The following is a 15409-nucleotide window of genomic DNA, read 5'->3' on the forward strand; positions in this document are numbered from 1 at the left end:
GAGGTCGGGCATGCCATTTTTGTTCCTTTTCTTGTATTTATGTTAGATTTTGCTGTCCTTTTGCTTCTTTTGTTCATTTGAGCTCATTTAATCCTGAAAATACAAAAGGAAGACAAAAGCACACTTTTTCCAACATTAGTACTAAAAAAGGGTTAGTTTTATGCCACAGTTGATGTAATTTATATGTTGCATTTTGTGCACATCAAATACCCCCACACTTGAATCTTTGCTTGTCCTCAAGCAAAACTCTTTATAATGTGGCTTTTTTCACTCCCAAATGGAATGGGTAGAAGAGAAGGTTTTTGGGCTTGTCATAGAGTGTCGGGATTTCCAAGATTCTTTATTTAGGTTTTATTTTTATTTATTTACAATCCTATTCGTCATGATTTATTAAAAACGTTTCATAAGATAAATTACTTATTAGGGCATAACATACCTTTTTAAAATTCCATTTATATACAAGTTCACATACCTCACGGGGAATCACTCAACACTCGGCCGAATGTGTATTTTTAGTGAATCACTCGAGAGCGGCATGGATCTTATTCCTACCATAAACTTGCCAAGCAATCAATCCTCCTCATTTTTAACTATATGCCTTTGTAAATATCAAGAGGACTTTTTGGGTGAAGGGTTAGACTTGGGCTAAAGGTGGGTGGTTGGGTTAGTGGTTAGTAAAAGGGCGAAAAGCGTAACAAACGTCGGTTTTTGAAAGACTTTTTATTTTTCACATTTTTATTTTATTTTGATGAACCATTTGTTTCAAACAAAGTTATTTTTGATGAACTTGTTTGTTTGTTTGGTTTCATCAAAATATTTATATATATATATATATATATATATATATATATCAAGTCATAAGAAAACCGAACGTTGTTACTAAAAGAAAAGGGTAAAATAAAAAGGTTTAGGTGGGTAAAAAGGGTGATTGTTTTGGGTTAAGAAATGAAAAGGTTTAGGCTCAAAAGGGGTTAACTAGGGGCATTTTGGGTAGGTGGTAAAAAAATGAAAAATAATGGTGTAGAAAGAAAAAGGGTTAGTCCTAATGCCTCCATCATTTATTTACTCAGGTTTAAGTTGGTAAGGACCGGGAATGTATCGTCGTGGCAAGTTCTAGGTCGTATGAACCAAGCGGCTATTCACACAAGAAACGAAAAATGAGCATTTAGTGTAAAGATATGTATTTGTATGCTCGATAAAGGCTCAAAACTCACTTTTGTGGGAAAGGGTTTTTATGTGATCAAGTATAGATAATCAAATTTTAACTAAGTTTGTCATGCCGTTTCATAATTTTCTTATGTTGGTTCTTTTTATCACGACGCTATCGGTTGTAAATTTGTAAAAATATAACCTTGTTAGAACTTGAATTCCCAACTTAAACTTAGACAAGTAAAAAGAAAAATGAAAATTTTTGAAAAAAAAATTTGGGGTGATTAGCGGTTCCAATAGAGTTTTGTGTAAGGCTTGTTATTAGGACTTGCAAGATTCAAGGTTTTAGCATTCCCCCCACACTTAAATTACACATTGTCCTCAATGTATCCCAAACATAAGTTTTTAGGTTGATTAAATGTGTAAAACGGTGTTAAAAGCAAAATTTTATGTTACTGGCATCCTGGACACGGCCTCGTGGTGACCGGGCACGGCCCCATGTTTAGGTGCTAGTGACAAAATTTAAAGAAAAGAAACAGAAGCCTACGGTCCGTGTCCAATTACCTGAACTGGGCAATTTTCTGCAGAGTGTGCAGCACGGGGCCGTGTTGGTCGGACACGGCCCGTGATGAGCTTGCTGTAATGAAGAAATTGTTGTCGGATGGCCCTGTTTTCGTGCATGGGGCGATGTTTCTCATTTCCCTTGTTATCCTTCACCATCACGAGTGTGTTTTATTCCTGCGAATTAAAATTAAACTAAAAGACTAAACTAAACTAAGGATAGTTCCGCGGAATGCCTCCGTGGTGCGCCACGTTTATAAGGGTCCTTGGCTAGACCCAAAGTGAGGTTATATGTTTTCCGAGCGGGATGTTTTGCATCCCATGTTGCACCGTCGGAGAGCCTCATCCAAACTCGAATCAATAACCTTCATGTAATTTACCGGGTCATCGTCCTCTACTATCTTTCCAACCCCAAACTTCACTTCCTTATCCCCATACTTCAAAGTGAGTGTTCCGTCATTCATGTCTACCACTGCTTGTGCGGTGGCTAGAAATGGCCTCCCTAGTATGAGGGGGACTTCGGTGTCTTCTTCCATATCTAGTATGACAAAGTCGGTCGGGTAGACGAAATTGTCGACTTAGACCAATAGATTTTTAGCGACACCTTGCGGGTATTTGACGGACCTATCGGCAAGTTGTATACTCATCTTGGTAGGGCTCGTTTTTCCTAGGCCGAGTCATTTGAACATTGATGTGGGCATGAGGTAAATGCTAGCCCCAAGGTCGGCTAGTGCATTACGAATGGGGGATTCCCCGATCGAGCAAGGAATTGTGAAGCTTCCGGGATCAATCTTCTTTTAGGGGAGTTTGTTGAGTACGAGGGCGGAGCATTATTCGCCTAGCTTAACTAATTGCAATGATTCAATTTTCCTTTTATGAGTGAGGAAATCCCTCATTAATTTTGAGTATTTAGGCATTTGAGTTAGGACTTCGATGAAAGGAATATTAACATGCAATTGTTTTAGTAGACTTTCGAATTTTGAGAATTGCTCATTAGTCTTTTGACGAATTAACCTACCGGGGTACGGAACCGGAGGAGCCTTGGTGGGCTCTTGAAGTAGAGGAGAAACCTTATCTTGTTGGGGCGGTGTTGTGCTTTCCTCATTTGGTGGTGGCGGAGCTTCCGCGGGACCCACGGTACGGTTTCTTAATGTTATGAGATGAACTTGTGCTTTTGGGTTTGTTTCGGTATTACTTGGTAACGCGCCTTGTGGTCTCTCGGAGAAATTTTGAGCTAATTGATTTATTTGTTTTTCAATGTTTTGTATACTAGCTTGTTGATTTCTAAAATTCGATTCCAATTGTTGAAATCAATCCGAGTTTTTCTTTTCAGTGTCGGAGATGAGGCGAGATATAGTATCTTCAAGCCTTTCTCGTCCACCTTGTTGTTGAGGGAATGTTTGTGACTCATTTCTTGGTTGTTGAAAGTTTGTTCGTTGGTTTAGACTTTGTTGGTTACTACTATTGCCGGGTTCTCTCCAACCAAGGTTAGGGTGGTTACGCCATCCTTGGTTGTAGGTACCCGTTGGAGGACCCGACGGCCTAGGTCTATTATCAATGTAGTTTACCGACTCTGATTGATCATCTGTTTCTTTCATACAACTCCAATTTTCATGTGGCCCACCACACCCTTCGCAAGCCATAACCGAGACCGTTTTTGTCATTTCTAACTTTTTAATTTTTGAAGAAAGGGCCTCGATTTGGGCTTGTAAAGAAGTGCTTTCATCGACCTTATGGGCGCCCGAGGCAATAGATTTATTGCCTCGGGGAGTGTGCCACTGAAAATTGGTTTGAGCAATTTCCTCGATTTGATTGCATATTTCATGTGGGCGGCGATTACCTAAAAGTCCTCCGGAGCTAGAGTCAAGTGTTTGTCTCGTGTGTGGCAACAACCCATTATAGAAAGTGGATACTTGTTGCCATACCGCAAGACCGTGATGGGGACACTTTCGCAATAGCTCCTTGAACCTTTCCCAAGTTTCATATAAGGATTCCCCGTCCTCTTGTGAATATGTATTAATTTCAGTCATTAATTTAGCCGTTTTAGTGGGAGGGAAATACTTATATAGAAATTTTTGGGCTAGTTCATCCCAGGTGTTTACCGAACCAACTGGGAGGGCGTTGAGCCAAGCTTTTGCTCGGTCTTTTAGTGAAAATGGAAACATTCTAAGGCGTATGGCGTCATTTGATGCTCCATTGATCCGAAAGGTATCACATATTTCTAAGAAATTAGTAATATGTAGATGGGGATCCTCGTCCGCAAGCCCATGGAAGGTTGCGGAGTTTTGAAGCATTTGTATCAAATGTGGCCGAAGTTCGAAGTTGTTGGCTTCAACATTCGGTGCATTGATAGCGGCGCCGAGATTACCCACGGTGGGTCGCAGGTAATCCATAAGGGTACGTTGGTCCGCCATTGGAAGTGGGTCCCCCGAAACCTTCTCTTGGTTTTTAGCTTTAAGTCTTTTTCTGAGAAAGCGTTCGGGTTCTTCTAGAGGTTCTTTTATGTCTCTATTAGAACTGGAGCTCATGCACTATGCAGAAGGTTCAGATGTGGCGTTTGGTTCCAAGTCCTGAAATAAAAACAGAAAAGAATGTTGGTCAGAAAGTTCACCACGGCCCCGTGCTCAGTGAACACGGCCCGTGGTCGGAGATACAGCGATTGTTTTCCGGATCCCTGTTACTGGAAAGTTGGACACGGCCCCGTGTTGCACCTACATGGCCCCGTGCTCAGCCTTCTGTAACTCAGAAAATAAAAACTGCCAGTGATATTGCTGCGCACGGCCTGTGTCTGACCAGGCACGGCCCGTGCTAAGATCTGCAGAAGCTGAAAAATTAAGAAAAATCTAAAAAAATAAAAAAGAAAATAGAAAAATTGATTAGGCCGTTGATTCTTAACTTTCTTAAAATCCTTGTGTCCCTGACAACGGCGCCAAAAACTTGATGTGCGTAAGTGTATATATGTTTTAGGTATATATTTTAAGCCCTTTTTACACTTTTTTAGCCAAGTTTTAAATTTATAAAACACGATATTTACTAACACTAAACACACATATGGGCAAGTGCACCCATCGTGGACGTAGTATAGTGTTGTAAGATACCGAGGTCGTCCAAGGACACAAGGGCTTTTAGTACCGGTTTATCCTGAACGTCTAATCAAATCAAAATGTTAGAAACAAGTTTTTAAACTAAGAAAATAAAACTAACTAAAATGCTGAAAAATAAAATAATACTAAAAACAGATAGACAAGATGAATCACTTGGATCCGACTCGTGTGTAGTGTAACCTTTAATTATTTTCGCACTTTTGGACTTGTTTAAGAGATTATCTTAGTTATTGTAGTAGGCCCCTCTTTTGAAGGTGATGTTACCCTCAACCCAGTAGTTTGAGTCGGCAAGGATACAATCCTAAAGGGTCGGATTATCTCCTCAACGACAAGTCGAATCTCGCATCGATTTGATTCCATGCGCCGCCCCTGTAGTCAATACACCTTAGCGATTTACACCTTTGGAGATGCAAGGATTATCAGTTTCCCGTATTGAGTAACCCCGGTTCCGCTCGTCAAGAGAAAGGATGATAGCTTTCGTACGAACATCAACTACCAGGAGCCGAACGAGCTAACCAACAAGAGTCGGTGACTCTTGCTAAGGATTAACGAATTACTTATTTAACTAACTGTGAGGATCTAACTACTATTTCACGACTGATCGATGATCGAATGTCATTAGCTATGAATTCAAGAAGAATGTATACCGGGAAATTGTGGGACAATAACTTGTTTTAAACTTACATAAAAAAATAGTGTTTCCTACACGATGCACAAAATAGTTTTACACAAAATACGAAACTTTGAGAATCTAGAAAACATGTACTTAGGATCTTTGGGAACCCAGGTCCAAACTCGTAAAGGTTGTTACTTAGGAACCATATCGGTTAACTCAAGCAAACACCATTATCCTGACATATATGCTATTTTAGTTAACCAAACGGAAGGTACCTAAATTTCTTTTGTTGAAATCTTCATTTCTGCTTCTAGCAAGTAAATGTTTGCATCTCTACTCCCCTTAATGGTAGTTGCATCGCGTTGATTTTCTTCGCTGAGAGCGAACACACATTTGCTTCGAATTCGTGGTCATTTCTCCATTTTAACAGTTACTCATTATTTCATTACTTGAAAACTTATATGTTACGCATGCACCATTTGCTACGCATGCGGTTTCATTTCGAATAAACGCTTCATTGAAGTTCAAACATTATGTTGCTAAATCTAATTATTGATTTGTGATTCGACTGGTTTACATTATTGTAATTGTTGGATCCTTTGTTATCAAATCAACACACTTTCTTGAAACGCCTTTTATTTCAAGTTGTATTCATGGCTTGTCTTCGTAACCATGCTGAGATTCCTTTGTTGGTACATATGTTTATTGTCAGATTACGCTGAAACCAAGTTCAATTGCTTGAACTTATCCATTTCACATATTCAATTTAAGACGCCATATGATGTGTTGGGAGCATCATATTCAAACATCTTTGCAAAGGTTCTTTGTTTCGAGTCGTAGTAGACTTGATTGGTCTACGACCCCACTAAATCGTTTGTTGATTTCGATACCTTACGGTGATACTTTCACAAAATTGAAGCTTGCGCCAATTTGGTTAATCACTTCGTTCATGGATTTAATTGTTTATTTATTAACTTGCTCAAAATCCGTCTTGTTTATCACGATTAAAGCGGTCTCATTCAGTTGTGCGTTAAGGCAATGGTACATAGATTCATTTCATATCCCAATGTACCTCCTAACGATTCTTTCATTGTCGATCGAATGCCTTGCGGCACTTAACACTTCTTCATCTTCAATCAAAAACAGTGGCCCTTTGATATTCCATATTCAACTGAAAACTCTATGACATTGTGTAAATCAAATCTTTAGATTGTCTCAGTACGCTTTCATTTGATTTCAAACACGGTGAACTTGTTCAATCACCACTATTATTGAATTATGTCATTACGACACCTTGTGGTTTCATTACAAATTTGTAGCTTGTGCTAATCATGGTGTCATTACTATTTTAACAACTATTTATAACTTGGAATAATATCAGAAACGTAACTCAAAGGCACTAATTAATACCAAGTCAAGGCACGACCGCTCGTCTAACGGACCGTAGTACGCATGTAGGTAGTCGTGCGTTCTAGAGGAAGCTTTGAGTTACATCGGATACAAGGAACGCAAAACGGTGAGTTCATGTCCCCCTTTTCTTTAAACTGTTTTGTTTATTTACTTCGGGGGTGAAATACATGTTACAAAAGGATTACATACAAATACAATTGGTATGGTTAGTCTAGGAAAGAACCATAGATCATGTGAGTGGGTAGGCGGATACTTAAGGCCATTAATCCTCGTCGTAGGACCGAGGGACATGAGTGATAGATCTATTTGGGTGTAGCGAGCCCCACCCCTGAGTCCATTGAGTGGACCATGTGGTGACTATGTCTTACTGACAAAATTTGCTAGGTTTGAGTCTCCCTGCATCACTTCACACATATCAGTGGCCTTGCAAACCATTGGTGATTTTTTTCATTGTTGCTTTCATACCGGGACTTATAAACTTACAGACATACTTACAATGATTTCAAAGGTTTACTCATACACACAAACAAACACCTGAACTCGCTCAACTTTTGTTGATGTTTTCAAACTACATGTATTTCAGGGAATTAGTAAGTGGATCTGGCAGGCGTTGGGAGATTTTATGCTGCGTTAAGAATAAAGATGTCATCCATGGTTTTTGCGTTTGGTCAGTGTGTCTTATTCCTGGACGAGACACGTCTTCCAAACCTTGGTGTTATTCAAAATCTTTTGATAAGTCCTTAATGAACTCATAAACAATTTATACGGTTTGTAAAACTTGAATTTGAAATCTACGTTTCAAAACAATGTTGTTATGTTTCAAACTTATTTAGTGGATGACGAATCTGTGGTTTTATCATATAGTTGTTGATATGATTGAATGCAATGATATTAAGAAAGTCACACCATAATCACGCTTCTGCAAAAGTCAGGGTGTGACAAGTCGCTACAAGGCAGGCTGCCGAGGCGACTTTCTTTGACTCCGCCTAATTACTCGGAGTCGGTCAAACGCGGTCAATCTCGGCCAGAGTTGTATCTATTAGGTCAACTCGGGCCTAGTTTGACTTAAATAATACTATAACATAATTTCTATGCCTATTATATCAAAGAATGCATATCATTTTCACGTATTTTGCTATAAATATTAGTAAATTTGTGTTATTTGACATATATTTAATCTCCAAAAAGTAATTTCTTTATAATTTAACATGTCCGAGTACTCCCCGAGTACTCTTCACGTAGACCGAGTACTCTCAACTCCCCGGTCGACCGACTAGGGAGCGCCTAGCGACTTTTGCATAGCTACCACACCAGTATCCAAGCAGCTCTATTTGAAGCATTGTATGGACGGAAATGTCGTTCACCTCTTTGTTGGGCTGAGGTGGGTGACAGTCAGATTACAGGCCCGGAACTTGTACTTGAAACCTCCAAGAAAATTGTTCAGATCAGGAATCGTATGGCAGCAGCGCGTGATCGTCAGAAAAGATACGCCGATAAGCGTAGAAAACCTTTGGAGTTCGTAGTTGGTGATCGTGTTATGTTGAAGGTCTCACCCTGGAAGGGTGTGGTGCGTTTTGGAAAACTTGGCAAGCTTAACCCTCGTTATGTAGGGCCATTCAAAATTCTGGAACGAATCGGTAAAGTTGCCTACAAGCTAGAGTTACCTACGGAGTTGGGTAACGTTCATGATGTTTTCCACGTGTCGCAGCTAAAGAAGTGTTTGTCTGATGAGACACTTGTGGTACCGTTTCAAGAGCTGAAAATCGACGACAATTTGCAGTTTGTCGAGGAACCTATCAAAATCATGGACCGGGAAGTCAAAGTCCGCAAGCATAGCCGAATTCCGATTGTAAGAGTTCGTTGGAACTCAAGACGTGGACCGGAGTTCACATGGGAACGCGAGGATCAGATGAAGCTCAAGTACCCTCACTTATTCCCAACTGACAAATCCAAATCTGATGCAACTAGTGACTTTCGGGACGAAATTCCCATTCAAGTTGGGGATGATGTGGCACCTGGAGAAAATCCACAGTCATCCTGGTTTTGGTTTGCTTATCAAATTTCGAGACGAAATTTCTTTCAAGTTGGGGATGATGTGACAACCCGAAATTTCAAGATCTTTCCTTTAAGCGTTACCTATTTCATATTCATGTTTTATACCTTGTACATTGGATCATGTGTATTATTGTGGAATTATTTTAGTATAAGTTGGTGGTTTAATGGTTGATTATTCAATAAAAACCTTTAATGACAAAAACCCCTTTCACAACATTGCTCGACGAATAACTGCTCGACGAAAGATGAATTTCGTCATAGGATTGTTCGACGAAAAATATAGTTCGTCGCCGCTGGGTTTTTCGTCGGCCCAGTTGTCATCGAATCCCAGTAGGGGCCCAACCCACTCCCTTTTAGAACGTGTGTGTATATATGTCGCACAACTGATCAGTTGCAACCTTAGACTTCCCCTAAACTTAGCGACAACAGTTCCCTTATCTCCCATTCGAGACTCTCAAACCCTAGGCACCACCGATCTATACCACGTCAAGGTTAGTGGATAAACTTTGTTACTGGATGAATTGTTGATGAGTATGGTTCTGTTGCTGTGATGTCGTATGGATTAGGGTTATTAACAATAGTGTAAATCTGATACTTGCATGATAAAGGTTTGATAGTTGGTTCATGATTTTATGTACAAACTAGATTGGACATAAACATGTATGTGTATGTGTTCTGATAGGTTTTGTGATGATTTAGTGTTGTTTATATGAGAATCTTTAATAACTTTTGGATTTAAACGAGTTGTCAAGGTGTTGATGCTGCATAAGAAATTAGAATGTTAAAATGATGATATGTATATTTGAATTGTTAATGCCCTTGTTGAATGTTGATGATAATTGGGAACTGGATGATTGATCGATGATCATGATGTAACTGTTGATGATGACTAGGGTTCTAGAACATGTCGAATTGTAACCATTGGATCTGTAACTGTTGCTCGACGAAACATATAGTTTTTCGTCACATCACTTATCGACGAAACATGGGTTGTTCGTCGACAAGCATTCCGACGAAACATAGGGTCCTTCGTTGACAAGCATCCCGACGAAAGATGATCTTTCGCCACAAGGGGTGTTTCGCCGTGTAAGTCACTGAATTGAACAATAGGTGTCTGTGAATGATTAATGATGATAGATACTTGTGTTTGTACACTATCCATGTCACATGTCAATGGTAATAAGAAACTTTGATTAGTTGGTATAACAAATCCACCTGTTATGTTATGTGTTACTTATGACAATCACATGAGATGTGAACTTGTACTAGAAAGGTGTATTGGCTACCTGATATACTGTGATCTTGTGAGAGATGCAATATGTGTGAAAATAATGACTTGTTTAATTATGAAACTGATATTCATTGGTAACCACGGTAGGGTTCGTTGATTTACTTGGAAACGGGTAACTTAACAATCCGAGCAAACCAAGGTGAGTTCACTGCTCTTTCTCCAAACATGCGTCTCGGGGAGGGACATCTGGTAATCGTTCCGGGGAGGAACGTCGGGTTATTGGGATGTTGGTTATTACACTCATTTCTATCATTAAGTCCCACCATGTACCGATTGGTTGGCGGGGAGGCAACGAGGTTATTAGTTGATAGCGCTATTAGGTTTGGCACCCTCACACCGTACCAGGGAGGACGGTCGTGAACTAATTACCTTAACCACTTGACCAATGTGTGATAGAGCATTGGGGTTTGGGCAAATAATCTGGAACCATCTGCGGTAATCGAGTTAATAACAACATCAAATCATTGAAATGTTTTATACTTATATCTGGTAACTAAAACGTGTTAACAAACTTTCAACTCACCAGCGTCGTCTGACACACTTGTCTGCATGCTTGCAGGTCGTTAGATTCTTGAATATGGACTTGCTATCTGGGAGTGCTGGAGTGGTCATGGGTCGAGACTCTTGGATACATGTTTCGTGGTTTTGAACACTTGTTTTGAAACAGTTGATTCACATTTTACATTATGCTTCAGCTGAACGATTACTTTGGTTTTAACTTATGACTTGGGATTAATGTATGAAATAAATGGAATGTTTTGCTTAAATATTTATTATAGTTCAATGTGATTGGTGGCTTGGATCCTGGTACTTCACACGTCCCGCGGTGTTTCCGTATGTGGTATTTTGGGGGTGTGACAGGTCCCATGTTATCTGTAAGGTAACCCCGTTAATTTTTTAATGGCGTCGACTGCTTATGTGGGCCCTGCCTTTTTTATTTAATAAAAACCGTGTTGGAAAAATCGGGATTAATTGGCGACTAGTCGGCGATTAATCGTTAGTCGGGAGACCATTGATTTATTTTTAGGTGATCGGTGAATTAATCGTTAGTCGGTCCTAATCGGCTCTAGTCAGCGGGAAAACGGCCTTAGTCAGCCAGAAATCGGCTCTAGTCGGTCAAAAATCAGCTGTAGTAGGCCGAAAATAGGCAATTCTGGCGAGATTTCTATCATATTCCGACTAAATTTTAACCGTAACCTGTAAATTCCGGCGATTAATATGTATACTTTAAAAATGAGTAGAGGATAGGTTAAAACCTTTGTACTTAAAAAATACATATAAAAATGTGTGTGTATTTATATATGTAGAAAACTAAAAATCACATATAAAAATCACAATCCAATTAATCACGACTAATCCCGGTTAATAGCTAGTCGGTTCCCCATCGGCCAACCAGCGCCTAGCGATTCTTACAACCATGAATAAAAATAACCTAACCCACCTTTCTCCGGTGACCACCTCCCATGTTAAACATAGGGGTGTCAACGGGTTAGCGAGTTGACTGGTTGGTGGGTTGAAATGTTCAACCCGAACCATTTTATTATCCGGGTCAAAGATTTCAACCCTAACCCGCACACATATAAATGCGGGTCAACACGAACCCGATTCGTTTAACCCGTATTTTTAAATGAGTCATACAAGTTAACAATTTATAAGCGAGTTGTTCGGTTTTAAGCGAGTTATTGATAACATGTTTAATGTTGTGAGTATGAGTGCGACACATAAATAATACAACATGTCAAAATTAATATTATTATGAGTAACCGTGTAAAATAGGAATGGGAAAAACAAAAATATAAAAGGTTTTTTTTTTTTTTTTTTTTTCTAAATAGTTAAACAGGTTAATGGGTCAACTCGAACCCAACCTGTTGTAGGTCAACCCTAACCCAACACGTTTTTTTAAACAGGACATGTTGGTCAACCCAAACCTGTTTTTTCGTGTTGGGTTTGGGTCGAGTTGGCGGACCGTGTCAAGAATTTCCGCTCCTAGTTAAATATGTTAGACTATAATGGTGTACGATACGAACACGACAAGAAGCGAGAAGGGAAGAATGGAAGATGGTGTGGTGCCTTGGCAGGAACACCACCCCATGCGGTATGGTACCGGCAAAAGATGAAACATCAACAATATTTTACCGAGTTGGATGAGACCCGAAGAATAAACATTCTATACACTCCGGTACCCACATATTGAGCGGTATCAGTTTTGTGCATCCTAACCGAAGCTTATTGTTTTTCATATTGTGTTCATGACATAAATTATTCGCCTTAATTAATAACTCAGAAATATTTTATTAAAAACTAAATAACTTATCATTATCATTAGAAAAAAACCCTTTTTCATCATATAATTAATTATAGATACATATATTTAAATTTAACATGAAATTTTATGTACCCACTTATTTACTTATAAAAAACAATACTCTGTTAAATACTCACTTATTAATTAAAAACCTATAAATTAAAAGCATAACTATGCTTAAGGTTGTTGTACTTTTAGCTTTGGGAGTTTTTCAAAAAAAATTAGAATTTTCATTTTTAACCCTAAAGTTTTAATTTTTGATAATTTAAGTTTAAAGTTTTAATCTTTGGTAATTTAACCCCTTTGATTAGTTTGATTTTTCATTTATAATTCATAAGTTTTCATCTTATACAATTTAACCCCTTTGATTCATTTGATTTTTCACTTCTAATTCAAAAGTTTTCATCATTTGCGATTTAACCACTTTAATTTTTTTTTTTTACTTTTAACCCAAAGCTTTTCATCTTTTGCAACTTTGGTCTCTTATACTTTTCATCTTTCGCGAAGTGTTGTAATCTTGGCTTTGGGGGTTTTCAAAGAAAAAATGGTTATGCATATGGTTGTTTTAACCTTAGCTTTGGCGGTTTTTCAAAAAAAAAATGACTTTTTTTACTTTTCACTCAAAAGTATTTCATAAATTACTTTTAGAGTTAAATGCTTGGTTGGTCCCTGTGGTTTACGAAAATTGCAGACTTAGTCCCAATGGTTCACTAATTACAGAGTTGGTCCTAATAGTTGTAATTTTTACACTCGGGTGGTCCTTATCACTAACCTCTGTTAAATTTCTCGGTTAAATTGATGTTAAATGACTATAATACCCATAAGACTAAAAATTAAAAAAAAAAACAATTAAAAAATAAGTGGGCTCACCCCATCCCACCCTTCTTCTTCCCCACCACACCCTTTATGAGCCACCCACCCTCACCATCTCTCCTTCTTGTGATTGAATTAACCCTTGTTCCATCCATATGAGAATCGGTTCCTTTCTTTCGATTATATAATGCTTTGGGAATACAGAACAAAATGTAAATGTGAAGCAGTACTAAAGATGTGATGGCAGGTGTAAATAACTGAACATCAGTGCTGCCCTTATTCCATTTTGGTTGCATACATCCAATTTCCACATGTCACTATTCTGCACTACCAACCACTCTTCTTCCTTTCTCTTGAAACGCGTTAAACTTCCAAGAGTTTTTACCCCTGACGGCACACCACTACATCTCCCCAGTATTCGTTTCCCCCCAAAACATCGGTGATTTAGAAACCTCAGATGTTGAGGGATCTGATTGACGGGTGTGATTAGATAGATTTGTGTATAATAATAATTGGCAGAGAACCAAAACATGGGAGATAAGGGAGATGGTGACGGGTCGGAGATTAGAGAGACAGAGCTCCGGTGGAGGTGGCGGAGGTGGGTGTTCAGTGGCAGTGGAGGGGAGCCGGTGGAGGTACGTGTTCGCGGTGCTTCACAGTGGTGTTCGGATGTGGGGGCTGTGGTGGAATGATGGCTGACGATGGTTACAGGTGTTTCTGTGAGAAGGGGGGGGGGGTGTTGAAGAAGATGGTGGGCCATCTCACTTTATTTTTCATTTTAACTTTTTTTTAATTGTTGAGGGTAATTTGGTCATTTAACATTAATTTAACTGAGAAATTTAACAGAGGTTAGTGATAAGGACCACCCGAGTGCAAAAACTACAACTATTAGGATCAACTCTGTAATTAGTGAACCATTAGGACCAAGTCTGCAATTTTTGTAAACCACATGGACCAACCAAGCATTTAACTCTTACTTTTAACCTAAAACTATTTGTTTTTTACTTTTAACCCAAAACTTTTTATCTTTTGTGATTTATCCTCACAACTTTTTTTACTTTCAACTTTGTTCCTTTATTGTTTTCATTTTCCGCAAATTTTACGCTTTATGCTTCGTTCTAAATTTTGTGACTTAACACATCGCAACGTGCGTCTTTAGTTTAACGTTTTTATGTTTCGTTCTAATTTTTCCGAGTTAACACGACGCAACGTGCGTGTGTGGGTGAACGTTTTTACATCGTCTATTTTTTCCCGTTTGACAGGTTCAGCATAACGTGCGAGTCCTAAGTCGACTTAGTTATAACTAAAGAATCCCCGCTGCATTGCGGCGGGTCGTAATTCTAGTTTACTTATAAATAAACAATAGAGTAAATTACTTTTTGAGTCCCTGTGTTTTAGTGGTTTTAACCACTTGAGTCCAAAATCAAAAGTTTAACGCCCTGAGTCCCTAGCCATTTATTTTATAACGTTTTGAGTCCAATTTTGTTCATTTTATAACAATTTGAGTCCAAAATTTTGGACTCAAAATGTTAAAATTTGGACTCAAAAGGACTCAAATGGTTAAAGAAAATGCTTATAGGGACTCAGGTCGTTAAAAATTTTGCTTTTGGACTCAACTGGTTAAAATTAATAAAACACAAGGACTCAAAAAGTAATTACCCTAAACATTACTATATTAAAATAAGAAATTGAGTTAATTACTGTTTTCGTCCCTATGGTTTGTCAAAAATCACTATTTCAGTCCATTAGTTTAAAAATTGCGATTTCAGTCCTTGTGGTTTCACTTTCGTAACCATTTCAGTCCACCTCCGTTAACCCCATCCATTTATTATGTTAAGTACATGTGAATTGACCATAATGCCATTATTAATAAAAAACAAAAAGATATCTAAATGAGTTAATTATTGTTTTCGTCCTTGTGGTTTGTCAAAAATCACTATTTCAGTCCACTAGTTTCAAAACTGCGATTTCGGTCCCTGTGGTTTCACTTTCGTAACCATTTCAGTCCAGTCTCCTAACACCGTCTATTTTACCGTTATGTTTTTAATGAAATACCTAAATTACCCTTGTGTTAAATCTGGACTTATATGATTTTATTATTGGAT

General features: G+C 38.5%; 1 non-coding gene across 1 annotated transcript; it reads left to right on the plus strand.

Annotated features, from left to right (window-relative positions):
• The first annotated feature begins 3639 nt into the window (after nucleotides 1-3639).
• On the plus strand, nucleotides 3640-3746 carry LOC118487803. Its single transcript, XR_004882746.1, has one exon. It is a non-coding gene; the product is annotated as a small nucleolar RNA R71 (small nucleolar RNA).
• The last annotated feature ends 11663 nt before the right edge of the window (nucleotides 3747-15409 follow it).

This window comes from Helianthus annuus, chromosome 15 (genome assembly GCF_002127325.2).
Source record: "Helianthus annuus cultivar XRQ/B chromosome 15, HanXRQr2.0-SUNRISE, whole genome shotgun sequence".
Taxonomy (NCBI): domain Eukaryota; kingdom Viridiplantae; phylum Streptophyta; class Magnoliopsida; order Asterales; family Asteraceae; genus Helianthus; species Helianthus annuus.